This window comes from Dipodomys ordii, unplaced genomic scaffold (assembly GCF_000151885.1).
Source record: "Dipodomys ordii isolate 6190 unplaced genomic scaffold, Dord_2.0 Scaffold177, whole genome shotgun sequence".
Taxonomy (NCBI): domain Eukaryota; kingdom Metazoa; phylum Chordata; class Mammalia; order Rodentia; family Heteromyidae; genus Dipodomys; species Dipodomys ordii.
Window position 1 is genome coordinate 138984 of NW_012267393.1, and position 19033 is coordinate 158016.

The window sequence follows — 19033 nt, forward strand, 5'->3', positions numbered from 1 at the left end:
CCAGCCTTCACAGAAACAAAAACATGAAAGAAAAATTCTTCTAAGCCCTTAAATCCTTTTCCTCTGCCCATTGTTTCATTTGTAGCAATTTGTAGCCTAATTCTAAAAAGATCTGAGGACACTCCTTTCATCCCCAGGTGTCTGTGTGTGTCTGTGTGTGTGTCTGTGTGTGTGCCCTATAGGGGTGTGTGTGTGTGTGTGTAGGCGTGAGAGCCCTATGGGGGGTGGGTCTTGCCATGCACCCTTGCCCCAGTTTGATCTTGCAGAGAGCAGGTGGACAGGTCCCCAAATCAGCCTGGCAGATGTAGATCTCACCTAATCTCGATGGCATATTTGTATTTTAGTGTGTCTAGTATCAGTTTTTGATCAATCATTAATCAGAACTGCAATAAAAAGATAATCTTCTTGGGAGACTGGGCTGTAAAGCTCCCTCCTGGCTGCAACATTAAATAAACTTTTCTGTGGAGTCCTCACAATCAAGGGTGTGTGTCTGGCTGGATTTGGAAGCAAATGAAGGACTGTCTCTAATGTTTGTAGGCACAAACATGAACTTCAGTCATCTCCATGCCCGCGGCCTCTTGCTTACCTTTCTGTCAATGTGATGCCTTGGCCCCCAGATCAGGAGGCAAAGCTAGGGAAGGAGGTCATAGCTGGGTCCAAGTGTGGGGTGCAGAGGGGAATCTTCAAAGGGCGTGATAACAATGGCTTGGCTCTGGGTTCAGGCCTATGAGACAGTAGAGGAATGACAGCGTCCAGGATCCAAAAGACTTCCACAACAGAGGTCATGACCTCTGGGTGTTTGGCTCAATCCTGCTGACTTGTCACTGTGTGGTCCAGAGGAGGGCCTGGAGTGAGGAAGTGGCACACTTCTCAAAGGAAGAACGAAGAGGAAGGTGCTGAACTACCTAGGGTGGAGCAGGAGTCAGAGGCTGTGGGAGCGACCCATACTTCTTTCTTATGCAGAGGTAGACCTTCCCCTATCACAGGCTGGAAAAGCAGGATCTAAAGGCTAGGCCCCAGATGAGGCCCAGGTACCACATCCAAGAAGCTGAGCCTAGCCCAGACCAACAGACTTAAAGAGAGTCCGGAGCAATAGCCAAGAAAGGCTTCATCTGTGAGGGAGTGAGAGGCCCTTACTTCTCTCTTCAGCCCTGGTCTTGTATTACTGGTCCACTCTGGATAGCACATTTTTAGATATACAACAGAAATTGGCCTTTTTAGAGAAGCATAAGCAGTGGGGTGCACCAGAGTGCAATCAGCCATTAGAAACACTCAAAGGATTGAAGCCTAAAGCTGGGGTGACCTGGCTCCACAGGAGGAGTCAGGAGCCAAAGGTGAGGAGACTCAAACACAAACACATATACCTCTGCATACATTGCGTGCACGTGCGCACACACACACACGCACTTATGCCACATCTAGAGAGCCCTGGGGAACTTTCTCTGGGCTCACTCTCTCCCACAAAAATACTCTGCTACCTTACTAAGTTGTCTCTTAACCTGTATCCTGACCTCCCCTCTACAGAGAGGACTTAAGTTTTAAGTTTCTGGGGTGCAGTTCAGTGGTAGAATGTGTAGTTAGCAGGAGTAAGCTAAATGAGTGGCTGACGAGCAGCAGACAGCATGGTAGAACCTCATGAGGAAGGCCAGGGAGAGAGGCATGGTACCAACAATAGAGACAGGAGCACATAGAAGGCTGCAAAGTGAGAGAACTCACAAGACCCAGGAGGACAGAATAGATAGTCATGATTGCTAAATGGGGTTGCTGAAGCCAAGGGGAAGCTGGGATGCAGAGTCAGTGAAAGGAATCCCTTTCTTCATCATGGACTCAGGTGGTCACCATGGAGAAGACAGAGTTATCAATGGGCAGTGGGGCTGGGTTGGGGATAGGGAGGTCCCTGTTATTTCAGGTCCAAACAACACTCTTGTCACTGGCTGGGACAGGATGCCATTTGGGTTAGAGGGAAGCCCCCTCCCCTCCAAATCTTCACTTGGACTATTATACACAAGTATGCTACACTCAAAGCAGTTTCTAAGATGGACTTGCAGCCATTAGACATGTAAGACACATCCTAGAGTAGCTTGGTACCCCAAGACTCCAAATTGTCAAGGTTTTTTTTTTGGGGGGGTGGGGTCCGGTCCTGGGGCCTGAACTCTGGGCCTGGGTGCTGTCCCTTAGCTCTTCAGCTCAAGGCTAGCGCTCTACCACTTGAGCCACAGCGCCACTTCCAGCTTTTTTCTTTTTTGCTTATGTGGTCCTGAGAAATTGAACCCAGGGCCTCAGACATGCAAGGCAAGCGCTCTACCACTGAGCCACATGCCCAGCACTAAGGTTTTTTTTTTTTTTTTGTGTGTGTGTGTGTGTGTGTGTGTGTGTATGCATATTACTCCTGGGCTTAATGTCAGGGCCTGGTTGCTATCTGAGCTTTTCTGTTCAGTTACTGCTCTACTACTTGGCGTTGAACTGCAATCCTCAGAGCTCAGCTTTTTGAGTAGCTAGGATTACAGGTGTGAGCCACAGGTGCTTGGTTCCAAATGGTCAAACAGGAGATGCATGGAGGAGGCACTGTTCCATGACAGCGTCCCCTCCCACTCAGTATTGGGCACCAAGGGCACATCCTGTCCAGTCCAGGCACCAGTATCCTAGCCGCAGGTGAGGGATCCAATTCCAGACTCAGCACACACAGCTCCTCCTCACCAACTCCACGTGGCCTGAGTGATACCATGGGCCCACGTGGGGCAGGCCTGGCCAGGCCTGCACTTACATGGGAGAAACCCAGCAGCCTCTCTTCATGCTTCCACATAGGAACAAAGGTCACAGACAGCAGACGTCCCTCAGGCCTGTCCAGGAATATGTTCTACTGTCCCTAGCTTGCCCACAACCCCCACATGAGCTGGGTCCCCTCCACATAGGCCCAGTCACTGGGAAGTACCTGGCAGGCAGCCCTCCACTTCCTCCACATGATTGCCTGGAGGTCCACGGGAACCAGCAAGGGGCCATATTTTTGTGGCCAGCAAATTTCTGTGGCAGCTGTGGGCACTGCAGGCTCTCTCTCTGGATTCTTCTGAAGCTGCAGTCTTCAAGGGTCCCAACTCTCAGCTATGATCTCTTGCTTCTTTTAGAGAGATGTGTCTTTATGTGTATTGGGGATGTGTATGTGTGAAGATTATCTCTGCCCAAGTCTATGAGAGCCCCTATCTAAACTGCTCTCAGTTCAAGGACAGAAAAATCAAGAAAAAAAGGCAAATATTAGTTCAGTTTAGTTCAATTTTTTTTTAACTTTGGCTAGATATGAGAATTACCTAAGGAGCTTTAAAGGAAATGCTCGCATCTAAATAGTTCACCTCATACCTTGGGTGGGGGTGGGGGTGGGGATCTAAATAGCTAACAAACACATGGATAAGTGCTCAGCTGTATTAGTCACCAGAGAAATACAAATGAAGGTCACATAGTAATTATGACACTATGACACACCCACAGGAAAGGCCAATATTAAGACAAAAAGAAAAGAAAATACCAATTGTTAACAAAGATTTGAGGCAACTTGAACACTTACACATCACTGCAGGGACTATAAACTGGCGCAGTACTTTGTGAAATTTCTTGACCTAAGATACTAATGCTGAATTGCCTAGCAATTCCACTTAAGTAGGTACTCAACAGAATCACATACATGTGCTCTCAAAGACACACACCAGAACTTTCATAGTAGCAGCAGTCATAAAAACACCCACCTGGAAAGAACAAACATCAGTGGAACAATGATCAGCCTCCCCCACCAGAATGTCCTATAGCATGAGACTAACCAGACCACAAAAACTACAAGCAACAACTTAAATAAATCATCTCGCAAATAAAACGTTCAGTGGAAGAAGCCAGACAAAAGGATAGATTCTATATGGCTCCATTTTGAGGGCAGGCAAAAACCCATTTATACTATAGGTGAGCCTTTGGAGCCTGGTAGTGATGGAAAGTGGGATACTAGCGATGTTCTGTTTCTTGATCTGGATGGATGCTGGCCATTGGGTTAAATTCACTTTGTGAAAATGTGATGATTATGCTTTAAGACATTTTTTACATGTGCATTTTCCTTTGATAAAAATTTTAGGGCTGGGAAGGTGGCTCAGTGGTACAGAGCTTGCCTTGCATGCATGAGGCCCTGGGTTCGATTCCTCAGCACCACATAAGCAAAAAGAAAAAAGCCGGAAGTGGTGCTGTGGCTCAAGTGGTACAGTGCTAGCCTTGAGCTGAAGAGCTGAGGGACAGTGCTCAGGCCCAGAGTTCAGGCCCCATGACTAGACCCCCCAAATTTTTTTTAATTAATTTTTTTCTTTGAAACCCACATCAATTTGGTCAGCATCTTTGGATGTGGGGGTGACGTCAGCCATCAGGGTTTTTGGGGGTATTTTTTTGTTTGGTCGTGGGGCTTAAACTCTGGGCCTGGGTGCTGTCCCTCAGCTCTTCAGCTCAAGGCCAGTGTTCTACCACTTGAGCCACAGCACCACTTCTGGTTTTCTGGTGGTTTATTGGAGATAAAGAGTCTCATGGACTTTTCTGCCTGGGTTGGCTTTGAACTGTGATCCTCAGAGCTCAGCCTCCTGAGTAGCTAGGATTACAGGCATGAGCCACTGGTACCTGGCTTGGGTTTTTTCAGTTAGTCATGGGGCTTGAACTCAGGGCCTGGGCACTATCCCTGAGCTTTTCTGCTCAAGACTAGCACTCTATGATTTTAAGCCACAAGGACACTTCTGTTTTTCTGGTGGTTAATTGGAGATAAGAGTCTCATGGACTTTCCTGCGGGGCTGACTTGGAACTGCAATCCTCAGATTTCGGCCTCCTGGGTATCTGGGTACCTGGGATTACAGGCATGAGCCACTGTCACCAGCTTCCATCAAGATTTTTAAAAAATACTTCAGGTGACAGTAATGTGAGTTGGGAAAGGAAAGGCATGGATGAGCAGGTCCACTCAAGGGCCTTGGGCAGCCCTGACGAAGGCCATATGCAGTGGGATGGATACTGGAGGGAAGGACGCTTCTTCACTCGTGTGAGACAGGTTGCACAGGCAGAGGTGTTGTAATGGGTTTCTTGCGCAGCACTTCCGTTGAAAGCGGCTGGCCAGCAGTGTGTCAAGGCATATAATGGGAAAGAGGCCCCACTCACCCCATCCCAGGGAAGTGCATCGCTCAGCACAGGTCCAGAAAGCCTCTTACGCAGATGTGGCAGCTGGGCTTCCCTAGGGCGATCACTGAGGCCAGAGGCAGTGCTAAGGCACTGAGAACCTTGGTGAGGTGGGGAGGGAAGGCTGACTCAGGTCGTTGGTGTTCATGGGAAACACCAAGCTCTGGCATCCAGTCTATGCCTAATACTCTTAAGAACTTGCAACATCTTGCTGAGGTACACATTGGGCTTGGCTCTATTTAGATGACTCAGCCAGGTGCCGGTAGTTTATGCCTATAATCCTAGCTACTCAGAAGGCTGAGATCTGAGAATCACGGTTCAAAGCCAGACCAGGCAGGAAAGTCTGAGACTCTTATCTCCAACAAACCACCAGAAACCCAGAAGTGGTACTGTGGCTCAAGTGGTAGAATACTTGCCTCGAGCTGAAGAGCTGAGGAACAGCACCCAGTCCAGAGTTCAAGCCCCATGACTGACAAAAACAAAACAAAACAAAATCAAAAAACCCCAACCCAACCCAAACTAAAACTTCCCTAACTCTCTGTGAGGTTGGTGGCAACCTTCCTAGCAATGGCTGACTTCCATTATATTCTGGTCACACTTCAGGTCTCCTAGACCAGATAAGACCAGACCCAGGTTCACACACAAGTGTTGTGCTCACTGAAGCCCCATCTGCTCTTCCAGGAACATGGCTCCTGAACCTCTCTTTGCTGTGGGAGGGGCTGTGCAGAGAGGCCTGAGCAAGCTTCCTCAGCCCTGGGACCCAGCCTCCATGTGCCCCCTCGTCCAGTCTGTGAATGTCAACAATGGCAACCCTCACCAGCCACCCTCAAACTAGTCCTTCCTATTGTCTTCTTGAAAAAGCATGTAGGAATTATGCTTTTCTCTTGCTTTAGGCAATCACTGGCCAGAGGAGTTCTTAGAAGGATGTGTGTTTAGATGAAAGAAAAACCAGATTGGACTAGGGCCAGGAAATGGAGACAGGGGAATCCAGGGAGTGTCCTGGGAGATTGATGCAGGCTGAGCTCAGAGGGGGTGTAGTGAATTTAAAATATGGTTGCAGGGCTGGGAATGTGGCTTAGAGGTAGAGTGCTTGCCTAGCATGCATGAAGCCCTGGGTTCCATTCCTCAGTATTACAGAAACAGAAAAAGCTGCACGTGGTACTGTGGCTCAAGTGGTAGAATGCTAGCCTTGAGCAAAAAGAAGCTCGGGGACAGTGCCCAGGCCCTCAATTCAAACCCCAGGACTGGCAAAATAATAAACAAACAAACAAATATATGGTTGCCCATTCTCTGACACTTCTCCCATCTAGAGGCAGATCTGTGTCTTTTCTCTTGAATTCTGGCAGGTTTATAACTTGGAAGTGATGTTATATGATTCCTAAGACCAGGTCATAAGTCAGGCAGCTGGCCAGGCATGGTGGTGTACACACACACACACACACACACACACACACACAGACACACGCACGCACGCATGTGCCCGTGCACACCCCCATGCACACCCCTGTAATACCAGATAGAGGTGGCAGTAGAAGAGGATAAAAGGTAGAGGCAGAAGGATGATGAGTTTGAGGCCAGTCTGACCTTACCTCAAAAACAACCCCCAAGCCAGGCACAGTGGCTCACCCCTGTAATCCTAGCTACTCAGGAGGCTGAGATGGCGGTTCAAAGCCAGCCCAGGCAGGAAAATCCATGAGACTCTTTATCTCCAATAAAGCACCAGAAAACTGGAAGTGGCAACTGTGGCTCAAGTGGCAGAGTGCTAGCCTTGAGTTGAAGAGCTGAGGGACAACGTCCAGGCCAGAGTTCAAGCCCCACAACTGATAAAAACAAACAAATAAAAACAATCCCCAAATAAGCAAGCAAAAAGGGCTAAGGGCATGGCTGAAGTACAAGAGCATTTGCCTAGCATATACAAAACAAAACCCTGGGATCAATCCTCAGCACCTCCTCCATTCATCCCACTGGCCAGAACACAAAATGGAGCCCAGAGCTCCCACTTCAGAAGTCCAACTGGGACAGACCATCCTTAGGTCACCAGACTTCCCACTAGAAGCTCTCTGAAGAGGGACCATTGGTGGTGTTGGGGAGGGATTTGCACGCTTTCTGTAGATCCAGCATCACCTCTGAAACGCACATCTCTTTGGGCCAGCTTGATCTCTTTTTTTTTCCCTCACCTTCTATTCCCTCTGTTCCTCTAGTCCTACAGAGCTCTACCCAGAGGTTACACAACCGGTTTCCTTCCTCAAGGCAAATGTACAATAGCTAGTTAAAAACAAAACACAAAAACAACCATTCCAATAGCTATTTACTAAAAGAAAGGATACCATCATGTTGGGTCACGCCTGTCATCCTAGCTACTCAAGAGGCTGAGATCTGAGGATCTCGGTTCAAAGCCAGATCGGGCAGGAAAGGCCCTGAGACTCTTATCTCTAATAAACCATTGGAAGTGGCACTGTGGCTTAAGTGGTTGCGCGCTCGCCTTGAGCTGAAGAGCTGAGGGCCAGCGCCCAGAGCTAGAGTTCAAAGCCCCATGACCAAGAACAAGAACAACAACAAAAAGAACATCATCATGATAGAATATGAATTCCCTGTAGAAAATAGGAAAATACTGAAAATTATTCATGTTTCTACCAATCCCAAGCCAAGCCACACCAAACATTGTTTCTAGGCTTTTCCACAGATTCAAATCCTCTAGGTCCTCAGCCCACACAGACCCCAGCTGCTGAGCACACGTCACATGCCACATGTCACATGGGGAGCTGTCCTACAGCTTCTGCTTTTGGATATGTCAATCTCACCAAACCCTCTCGATTTTACCACAGGTCGGGGCCTGCCCTGTAGGCAGGAAACAGGCTTCAGGAGATCACCAGTTCCCAAGCTGGTTAAGAAACTGGTTGTGCTGAAGAGCTGAGGGACAGAGCCCAAGCCCAGAGTTCAAGCCCCATGACCGACAAAAAAAAAAAAAAAAGAAAAAGAAACTGGTTGTTTTCAACACCCCAGGCTGAGTTCTCTTGCATGTTTTACAAGATTTTTCTAATTTTCTTCATTCAAAAACCACACATCCAATTCTCTTTCTCAGTAAGCTGTGCCTAAAAATCAGTCTACTGCATGCCACAACCCTTGTGTGGGACATGTAAATTTTGGATAAACAATTTCTTCTTGCTGGGCCTTCAAAAAGTTTCCAAGCAGTGAACTTATAAATATCCTTGTTCATGGCCTTCACACAAATATTGATTATTTTATTTATTTTTTGTCACTTGTGGGACCTGAACTCTGGGCCTGGGCGCTGTCCCTCAACTCTTCAGCTCAAGGCTAGTGCTCTACCACCTGAGCCACAGTGCTACTTCCAGGTTTTTCTGCTTATGTGGTGCTGAAGAATCGAACCCAGGGCCTCATGCATGCAAGGCAAGCACTCTACCACCGAGCCACCTTCCCAGCCCCATGTTGATTATCTTCATAGGAAAAACTGTGTAAATTAGAATTGTTTGGTCCAAGGCTAGACCCATTTTGAAAACTGCCCCCTTTCCAAAAATGTCAACACATGAGCACACATACACTATTTGTTGAGGAGTTTTACTAAACTGTCCTTGCTAGGGAAAAAAGAAAGTCCTGGACTCCCTGACATAGCATTTTCTATCTTCAGTGGGCCAGGCCGAGGCTCTGGAGAAGGTGAGGAAGGAGGCCTTTGGAAGGCAGAGACGGAAGGGCATCCTGTGGGTCCCAGTCAACTGTCTCCCCAAGGGAACGACTGTTTTTCTGGGTGTTGTGGCTTCAATGTGTTTTCTCCTGAAACTCTGCTAGAATGAGACTGGTACTGTGGGGACTTTCAGAGGCGATGGGGTCACCGAGGGAGAGGGTTCAGTTCTAAGTAAGCCAATCCAGCCTCTCCCTGTTTTCTCGGCTCCCTTCCACATTCCCTCCATATTATGCCACAGTGCAAGAACCCATGCAAGACAGAGCCATGTGATTTTGGACTTTCCCAGTCTCTGAAACCACAAGCCTAAAAAAAACTTCTTTTCTGTATAAATCACCCAGTCTCAATTGTTCTGTGTGACAACAGAATGTAAACTAAGGCACTCGAACTCAAGGTGGCATGGCCACGTGTGGTGATGCGAAGCGGTCCCCTATCCTCAGTGATGGACTCTGTCCAGGGAGCACAGTTCCCCTGGGCTTTTACTCTGTCTAGTGGCCAACACTTTCAACACCCTAAACTTCTTTGAGGACTTTCCAAAGACTTGAAGTTGGGAAATCCCAATCTAGACAGGATCTTACTGCTCTTTTACCTTGACCTTGTCTTCCTCCATGAGGCTGCAAACTCTGGCACCTGGAGGGGAAAAAAAAAAAAAAAGTAAATGGTGGAGACAACACCTTGAGGATGGGCCTTAGAACAAACAGACTGGACCCAAAGTAAGTAAATGCTGGCCTATCTAGAAAGTTCTTCTAAAGCCTCTGAAATATGAGCGGACAGCACACTGGCCTTGCACTCCAGGGCATTCGGCATTCAGTGGTACAGTGCCTGCCTTGCATGCGTGAGGCCCTGGGTTCGATTCCTCAGCACCACAGAAACAGAAAAAGGTGGAAGTGGCACTGTGGCTCAAGTGGTAGAGTAGTAGATGAAGAGCTGAGGGACAGCGCCCAGGCCCAAAGTTTAAGTGCCACAACCGACAAAAACAAAACAAAACAAACAACCCCCTCCCCATCCCAGATTGTTTCCTGCTCACTCACTTGGAGCCTGCCTGGAGCCTGTAAATGTTCCAAGCTGGCAGAAACATGCTCTTTCTATCCCATGCAAAGCCCCATACAAACATAAATGATCCCTCCATTCAACTTCATAATATAGCCACTCATCAGATATTTACTGAACACTTACTACATGACAAAGGCTATTCTAGGACTTTAGAGGGCTATAGTTGTGGACAAAAGTACCTGCACTAATGGAGTCTATAGTCTCCTTGAGGGTATCAACAACTGAAATAATACCAACAATTTAAATACTAATCATTAGAGGTGGACTAAAAAAAAAATACAGCAGGAGAGGAGGGTAGGGAAGGTGGGAAAGAAGGGCCAAAATGACTCCAGGAAAGGGGAGACACCTGAGAAGGTAGATTAAGAACAAAGACCTAGGAAGAAGTAAGGAGATGAACCCTGAGAATTATTGGGGAAGAAGGTTTCCAGGATGCATATCAAAGGCCAAGGCCTGGAGGGGAGAGGCTGCCTGTTAAAGAGCAGTATGAAGGGCAGTGTAGCCAGAGTAAAGAGGGGGAGGTCAGAGGGGATCATATACATGGTGGGACCAGGCCCAGCACACATAGCACATGTATAAACTGAGGCTTATTCCAACAGTGGAGCTGCTAAAAATAACATAATGTGACTCATATTTTCATAGAACCATGCGGGAGGAGTGTTGTGAGGACAGTAGAACCTGTGAAGAGGATGTTGTATTAATCTCAGTGATGACTTGGGTCAGAGAGGAAACATGGAGGTACAGATGGGGTCAGATTCTACCAAGTGGTGCCCACAAGATTTGCTGATGGGCTGGGAATGTGGCTTAGTGGTAGAATGCTTACCCAGCGTGCATGAAGCCCTAGGTTGGATTCCTCAATACCACATACACAGTAAATGCGAGAAGTGGCATTGTGGCCCAAGTGATAGAGTGCTAGCCTTGAGCAAAAGAAAGGACAGTGTCCAGGCCGAGTTCAATCCCCAGGACTGGAAAAAGAAAAAGAAAAAGATTTGCTGATGGGTTAGAAGTGAGATTTAAAAAGAGGAGTGGATCTAGGTGCTGGTGGCTCACGCCTGTAATCCTAATTACTCAGAGGGCTGCGATCTGAGGATCACAGTTCAAAGTCAGCCCAGGCAGGAAAGTCTGTGAGACTCTTATCTCCAATTAACCACCAGAAAACCAGATGTGGTGCTGGGGCTCAAGTGGTAGAGCGCTTGCTTTGAGTTGCATTGCTCAGAGACAGTTCCAGACCTAGAGTTCAAGCCCCAAGACTGACAAAAACCAAAACCAAAAACAAAAAAAAAACTACCAGGAGTGGAACTGCAGGGAAATGGATGGTCATAAGTACAAACAGCACGTTTTCTCTCATATACAGAAGCTAGATCTAAAATACACCAGGACATGATAAATTACAGAGGACTCTAGGCATTCACACACAGTGAGACTAAGGGAAAATACTCTTAGGGGAGGAACACAAAGGCACACTACCTTTGTGCCTCTGATCATATACAGTATTTATCAAATGAACTCCAGGAAATGGAAATAAGAGCTTTTTGTCTTTGTTGCTGTTTTTGTTTTCGTTCTGTTTTGTTTATCTATCTTTGGGAGGGTAGAGGGAGCATAGAAACGGAGGGACAAGGTGAACAAATGCAGCAGTGATACTCACTAGACCCTATTGTTGAAAATGAACTATACAACTTGTGGATGGAGATGGGAGGGAAAAACTGGGAGGGAGGGAGGGAAGAGGGACACTGTCCAAAAAGAAATGTACTTAACTCCTGAATTCTGTAACTATAACCCCTCTGTACATTACGTTTATTATAATAATAATGGTAATAATAATCACAGGAATGGAGGACTCCCAGGATTTGGGTCTGAGCAGCTGGGAAGGTAGAATTGTCATTTTCTGAATTGTAAAAGCCTGAAGGCAGAGGGCATTTAGAAGAATGTAAGGACCTAGTTTTGGACATGTCAAGCATGAAGTTCCTTTTGGATAGTCACCTGGAGAGGCCCACAGACACATGGAGATGTGAGTCGAGAGTTCAGAGGATGAGGCAGAAATAAAGAATTTAATATAGCTCTTTTTCTGGTGGTGGTGGTACTGGAATGGTACAGGGCCTCACACTTACTCAGCAGGAGCTCTACCCACTTGAGCCACATTCCCAATCCTTTTTGCTTTATTACTGAGCTAGTGTCTTCCTTTTTTGCTTAGGCCATCCTGGACCAGGATCCTCCTTATTACACTTTCTGCCATAGCCGTGATGACAGGCATGGACCACTATGTCCAGCTTTTTCTGTTGTGATAGGATCTTAGGAACTTTTTTTCGCCAAGGCTGGCTTCAAATCAGAATCCTCCCATTCTCTGCCTCTTGAGTAGCTTGGATTATAGTCATATGCTATCATGTCCAACCTTTTCATTTTTTTTTTTTGAGAGAGAGGCTCTCCCTATGTAGCCCAAGGCTTGGAAGCCCGGAACTTGATTGTTCGCCCAGGTAATTTCACAGCCGGGATTACAGGTGTGCATCACAGTGGGCAGCAGGACATAGCTCTTGAATGCCATGCTATAGGATGAGATCCTCAAGAGGGTGGCTGTGAGTAGGGAACGCTCTCCAAGGACAGAACCACATTTAGTAGCTCAGGAAAGGTGAGTAAGGACTCACATGCACAACAGAAGGGGTTTCAAAAAGAATAGACAATGTACTATGATAAATCAAATAATACACGGACAGAGAGCTGACAACGGGAGCGACCTGAATCCTGGTCATGTCAGGTGAAGCAGAATGGCTTCTGGAAGAATACTTGAATACAAGAAAGAAAAACTGGGGATAGAGGTGTGTCTTCAGTGGTAGAGCACCTGCCTAGCAAGGGTGTGGCCCGTGGTTCAAGCTTCATTACCACTGAAAAAAGAAAAGAGACAGAAAGGAAAGCTGAAGCCTTGGATTAGGAGACTTGTGACAAGCAGCAGCAGGATGGTTGGAAACAAAGAGACCAGGGTTGAGGGATCATAAGAGCAACTCTTTCTCCCTTCATTTTCCTCAAATACAAAATTCAGAGCACAAAGCAGGCTCGTCCATGACAACTGTAAACAGTAACTAAATGTTGCTGATGCTGGCCCAGCCTGGTTGCCAATTTCATTCCTGACTCCCATCAGCTAGTTTTCTGCCTGTTTCTAGAGTCACATCCAGTTATTACCATTTTTTTTTCTTAGTTGTGTATAGTAGCCTTAGGACAAAAGTCTTGGGTTGCTGAGCAAGTCCCAGTTTCAAACCAAGAACTGCCCTTCCCAGATGGGAAGTCTTAAAGAGCAAGACAGGGCTGCTGCCCTCATAGACAGGTAACCAATAAGCATATAAGTAGGCAGGCAGATCATTTCCGATGTGAACCAGCTCTATAAAGAGCTCTATAAAGACAAAATGAGCCTAAGAGACAGGATAAACGTGGCAAGACTCCTTCCCCAGTCCTGGGGCTTTAACTCAGGGCCTGGGCACTGTCCCTGAGCTGCTTTTTGCTCAAGGCTAGCACTCTACCACTTGAGCCACAGCGCCACTTCCGGCTTTTTCTGTGTATATGGTACTAAGGAACCAAACCCAGGGCCTCATGCATGCTAGGCAAGCACTCTACCACTAAGCCACATTCCCAGCCCTAATCAGCTAGTTCTCTAGAAGGTTCCCACTCTGTTGCTCTCAGGCTTCCCTAATGGCTCCTGCAGTATATGTAACTTAAAAATTTTTTTTTATTATAAAGGTGATGTACAGAAGGGGTACAGTTACATAAATAAGGTAAAGAGTACATTTGTTTTTGGATAATATCACGCCTTCTCTCACTCTTCAGTATTTACACTCTTGGAAGAAAACAAAAACCTAGGGCTGGCTAGGTCGAGCCAAAGGAAAATTCTCTCCCTTCTCTCTCCAGTGTTTACCATGATTTTTTTTTAAACCTCTATGATTATAAAGGCATATATTTTCACTGATAGAGATTTGGCAAATGCTGAGAACAGAAGACATCAACAACAACAGAGAAAAACATGAAAGTTGTAAACAGTTCTACTACAGATAACACATTCTCTAAGATGTGTCTGCCCAGGCTGGCTTCAAACTTCGATCCTAAGATCCCAACCTCCTGAATAGTTAGGTTTACAGGATTACAATTTTCTTTTCTTTTTTTTTTTTTGGGTCCGGTCGTGGGGCCTGAACTCTGGGCCTGGGCGCTGTCCCTCAGCTCCTCAGCTCAAGCTAGCGCTCTACCACTTGAGCCACAGCGCCACTTCTGGCTTTTATCTCTTCGCTTATGTGGTGCTGAGGAATCGAACCCAAGGCCTCAGGCATGCAAGGCAAGTGCTCTACCACTGAGCCACCTTCCCAGCCCCACAATTTTCTTTTTGTGAATGAGCTCATGTATGTTGTATTTTGTGACCTAAATTTTGACTAAGTCTATTATACTTTTCGATCACTAATTTTCTTCTTCATAGCAATTTTTAAATGGCTGTGTAGTATTTTATTACTTTCAGATTTTCACAAAAGTTTATTTAATCCCCAAGCAATTGGCCCTTTAAATTGCTTCTGTGATTGCTATTATGACTAAAAGTTCTAGTGCACATTTTTTTCTTTCCTCTGTGGGGGTAGAGGTTGCAAATCTCTATTTCCTGGAATTAAAGGAAAGTGTCTCTGATCAGTGGCGATGCCACAGGTCTCACAGCAGCAAGAGGCAGCCTGAGGCCAAGGGTGAGAGAGGACAGGAACTGAGCTTCTAACACAGGGAGCCTCAGACAGGAGGCTAATTTAATGCCAGGACTGTCTGACCCTGTCCTTTCCTAAAACCCTTGAGGGCTTCACCAGTAGGAAAACAATAGGCCACTCCCAAACTCCAGAGAAATCCCAGGGGATTCCCCACCGCACCAGGAAGTGTCCCTTTCTGACCCCAAAGACCACCCCCATCCCCTTGGGAAAATCCCCTTGGAAAAGCTCCTCCCTCCCTGGGGAAAGTATCTAAATGGTCGGACATGGTTTCGGGGTCAAGGCTGCCTGGGGAATTCTCTAGAAACAGGGCTCTACTGAAATACCAGCTCATGATTGCTCACAAATCTTCAATTCCCCCAAGGGGCTGCCAGGGACAGTCAGGACATGAATGGAGTATCCTGAGGTTAAGCAAGCTCTAGAGAGTGGGGTGGGAAAAAGCACAAACCCTGCAGGCCATCAGGTCTAGGTTCAAGTCCAGGCGTGGACATGTTCCAGCTTATTTGGGGAAAGTGACCATCTGTGGAATGTATGCAAGAGCCACAAGGGAAAGACTTGATGTTTTTGTGTTTTTGTTTTTTGTCAGTCATGGGGCTTGAGCTCTGGGCCTGGGTGCTGTCCCTCAGCTCTTCAGCTCAAGGCTAGTGCTCTACCAATTGAGCCATGGCACCACTTCCAGCCTTTTCTGCTTAAGTGGTGCGGAGGAATGGAACCCAGGGCCTCGTGCATGCAAGGCAAGCGCTCTACCACTGAGCCACCTACCTTCCCAGCCCTGGTGTGTTTTATTTATAGCTAGATCTGTAACAGTCCACAGTAGTAGGTGCTCAGCCAATACGGTTCCAGGTCAGTGCAGGGTGTGTTCTGAGCCTTAGGAATGTTAACTCCCACTGCACAGGCTTGTGACTGAATAAAACATGAGTAAAATACATGGGTGTCTAGGATACAACCAACACTAGAGTCAGAAGCTCTGGAGGGCTGCTTCTATTAAGCCCATGCCACCACTGCCCAGTCAGGAAGTTTACTCTTATTACTCCATTTACAACCACACCCAAACACACGCAGTACAGAAGGCTCCATGTTTGTATGTGTGTGTGTGCGTGTGTGTACATATATACACACGCAAACACACATGTGTGTCCTAGTCCAAATCCCACCTCCTCATGAGGCTTAAGGACAAGAAGTGTGCTTCTGAAGATCGCTATGCTGTAACAAACAAGGTCATTATTTCCACTGTGCAAATGGGGAAACTGAAGCTTAGAAAGGTTAGGTGCCTTGACCATTTGTCCCAGCTGATGGAGCACAGATCGGAGCCTGGTTCTGATTCCTGGGTGTGTGCAATTTTCTTTCAAAAAGGAATGGGGGAGAGAAAAGATGGCAGGCCCAAGCCCAGATGGATGACTCCTTGGGGAGTCAACAAGGTCATCATTTTACCTGAGCCCCACCTCATCTCCTGTGGATCTTTCATGTATGTATGCAGCAGCGGAGACTCCCAGAGGCCTTGAGTTCCTGGCCAGGGTGGGACAGGCTCATGCCAGTGGGAGGAGGCTGTCTCTACCAAGTGCCAGCCCTGTGAGCAAGAGGACTGAGATCCTCAGTGTGGGGTGAATTGGTATTGCTCCAGCATTGGGCATGGACACTACAGGGAACCTGCTCAGGAGATAGCCCATCTCCCCACCAAACCACAAGTGTCATGTGACTCCAGGACCCCAGTGTGCCTGGGGTAGAGAAGGATGAATGATGGAGAGACTCCAGCATCAGGCAGCGAGGGCAAGGGGGAAACTAGCCCTAAACCAGGAATGTGGAGAGAGGGAACAAGGAACCCCTATTAGACTTGTTTCTGGAGGGCAGAGTTCCATGACTAATTCATCTTCATGTCTCTACCACACACAGTAGATTATTTTGCAGGGAACTGAACTATATAGTAAGTGTGGTTTACTAGCCGTCAGTATGCAGGATGACAGATGGCATCTACTTTGCATGCCTTTGCCCTGGGGCAAGGGCCAGCCCCATTGGTTTATTGTGTCCTGACTGGAATGGCCCTGGTGAGAATCAGTGACCCTTCTGCTGAGCATCCACAGGACAAGCCTCCCTTCCCAGGCCCTTTCTTCATCAAAGAGGGACTCCCTGGTTTCCGATGCTTCTCAAGCAACAGCAATGGACTGGGTGAGTTGTATAACATCCTTGTCTATGGAAGTCTGGGAGCTCACTAGCCCAAGCAAAAGAACAATGCAGGCCAATTATTTCCTTTTTTTTTTTTCAGGTCTGAGACTGGCACTTGAACTTGGTACCTGATGTTTTTACTCTGTGGCGGTGCTCTACCAACTGAGCTATGCCTCCAAGTGCAATTATCTCCTTATTGAGATTAAGACTGCTGTTTTTTAATTCTATTGTTTTCATAAATGATTACACTAGCTGATTCCTTTCCATCCACCATCCCTATACGTGCTTACTTTGCATGGCTACACATAATCCTGAAGCTGCATATGGAAAGAAATGCTCTGCTTCAACATGCGTGTATGGAGGAGGGGGGAAGGATGTCTTGCTATGTATCCCAGACTGGCTTTAAATTTACTTATGCATACTGGAATCTCTGGGATACTGCAAAGGCTTTGTTGAGAGGAAAGTCCATAGCTCTAAGTATGCACATAAAGAAAACAGAAACATTGCCCATGTAATTGTAATCCCTCTGTATGGTATTTTCACAATAAAAAAAAAAGAAAACAGAAACAGTGCAAGTAAATAACTTCATGATGCATCTAAAGCTACTTGAAAAACAGGAACAAACCAAACCCCCAAACCTCTAAAATTAGCCTGTGAGAAAGACTAATAGTCTGTAACCTGTCCATAATAAACATGTTAGTTACTAAAATGCAAAAAAAAATTACCATGCAGTCCATCCTAGCCTCTTAACTCGCAATCTTTCTGTTTTAGTGTTCCAAGTGCAGGGATCACAGGTGTGTACCCCCCTGCCCAATTCAATCCTTGCTTGTCTGTGGTGTAAAACCTTGTCCCACTGGGCAAGTGTGCTATGTGGGGTCAGCAGAACTTGTCTCTATAAAGCCAAACTATGAGTTTATCACCTGCTCATCTACATAGTTTTAAGCTTCAGGCTGATGGTTTTGGAGACCAAGGACTTAGAACTTCCCTAGAAACTAAGTCAATAAATCATGTCCACCCCTAATGGCCCGAAGTTGGGTCTATAAAATCATTCTTGAACCCCTCAATTGACAGCCAAAGGCCTATAGATTATGAGCCATCCCCTCCGTTCATCGCCCTCATCCTTTCATTTCACACTTCACTTACTTGGCCTGAGGTAATAGTTGCTGGGAGCAGGTGATTTTGGCATAGTGCCCTGATAACTTCATGAACTGAATGAATTAATTATTGCCTGGCAGTACAGGGGCTTGGATTCCGGGCCTTCAGCTCTCAAGTGGCGTTTTCCACTCAAGGCTGGTGCTCTACTTGAGCCACACCCCCTACTTCCAGCTTTTTGTTGGTCAATTGGAAATAAGAGTCTCACAAACTCTCCTACCTGCCCTGGCCTCAAACTGTGCTCCTCAGATTTCAGCCTCTTGAGTAGCTAGGTACAGACATGTGTCACTGGCATTGGCAAATGCTCCACTTGGAAGTCATAGGCCTTTTCATCTCTGGCTATCTCCTGCTTAAATAATCTTCATCTGACTTAACATCAAGAAGTCCAGCGAACAAAAACCAATATAAACAACACAACGAAGTGAAGGTGTGATTTTTTTTTTTTTTTTTTGGGTCAGGTTGTGGGACCTGAACTCTGGGCCTGGGCACTGTCCCTCAGCTCTTCAGCTCAAGGCCAGCGCTCAACCACTTGAGCCACAGCGCCACTTCCGGTTTTTTTCTTTTTGCTTATGTGGTGCTGAGGAATTGAACCCAGGGCCTCAGGCATGCAGGGCAAGCGCTCTACCACTGAGCCACCTTCCCAGCCCCGTGAAGGTGTGATTATCAGTGTGATTTAGTGCAAAGCTGGGCCTTGTTGGGTGATGTGGGGTAGATGGGAAGTGAGTCTCAATAGCTCAGCAGCCATATGCAGATGTCTGGTTTACATCAGATGCTGTGCCGGCTGGTGGCAACGGCTCTAGCAGGGGTGGAGAAGTGATTACTATTTTTTTTGGCCTAGGTTCATTTGGGTATTTATAACCTCATTTGTGAGCCACACAAAATCATCAATGGGTAGCTGGGCTTTGGGCAGTGGATGAGCATATGTTGGTCCCACAAGAACCAAATGATTCTGAGGACATGGGCTGGATATGCCTCACCCCTATTGGGGTGGGGGTGGGGGGGACTGTGGTTGACTGACTTAAGCAATGGGTCACCATTTTCCCCATGTGTTAAACTAAGTCCATCCCCACACTCAAGCTGTGCA

The 19033-nt window shown here is 46.8% G+C and overlaps 1 long non-coding RNA gene across 1 annotated transcript in view; it reads right to left on the reverse strand.

Annotated features, from left to right (window-relative positions):
- Positions 1-682: 682 nt before the first annotated feature.
- Positions 683-19033, reverse strand: part of LOC105998943 — a 45888-nt gene continuing 27537 nt past the window's right edge. Inside the window, exons 2-3 of the long non-coding RNA XR_001175718.1 lie at positions 9465-9505; positions 683-845 (exon numbers count right to left, since the gene is read on the reverse strand). This is a non-coding gene — a long non-coding RNA (uncharacterized LOC105998943). The remainder of the gene's footprint in view (positions 846-9464; positions 9506-19033) is intronic.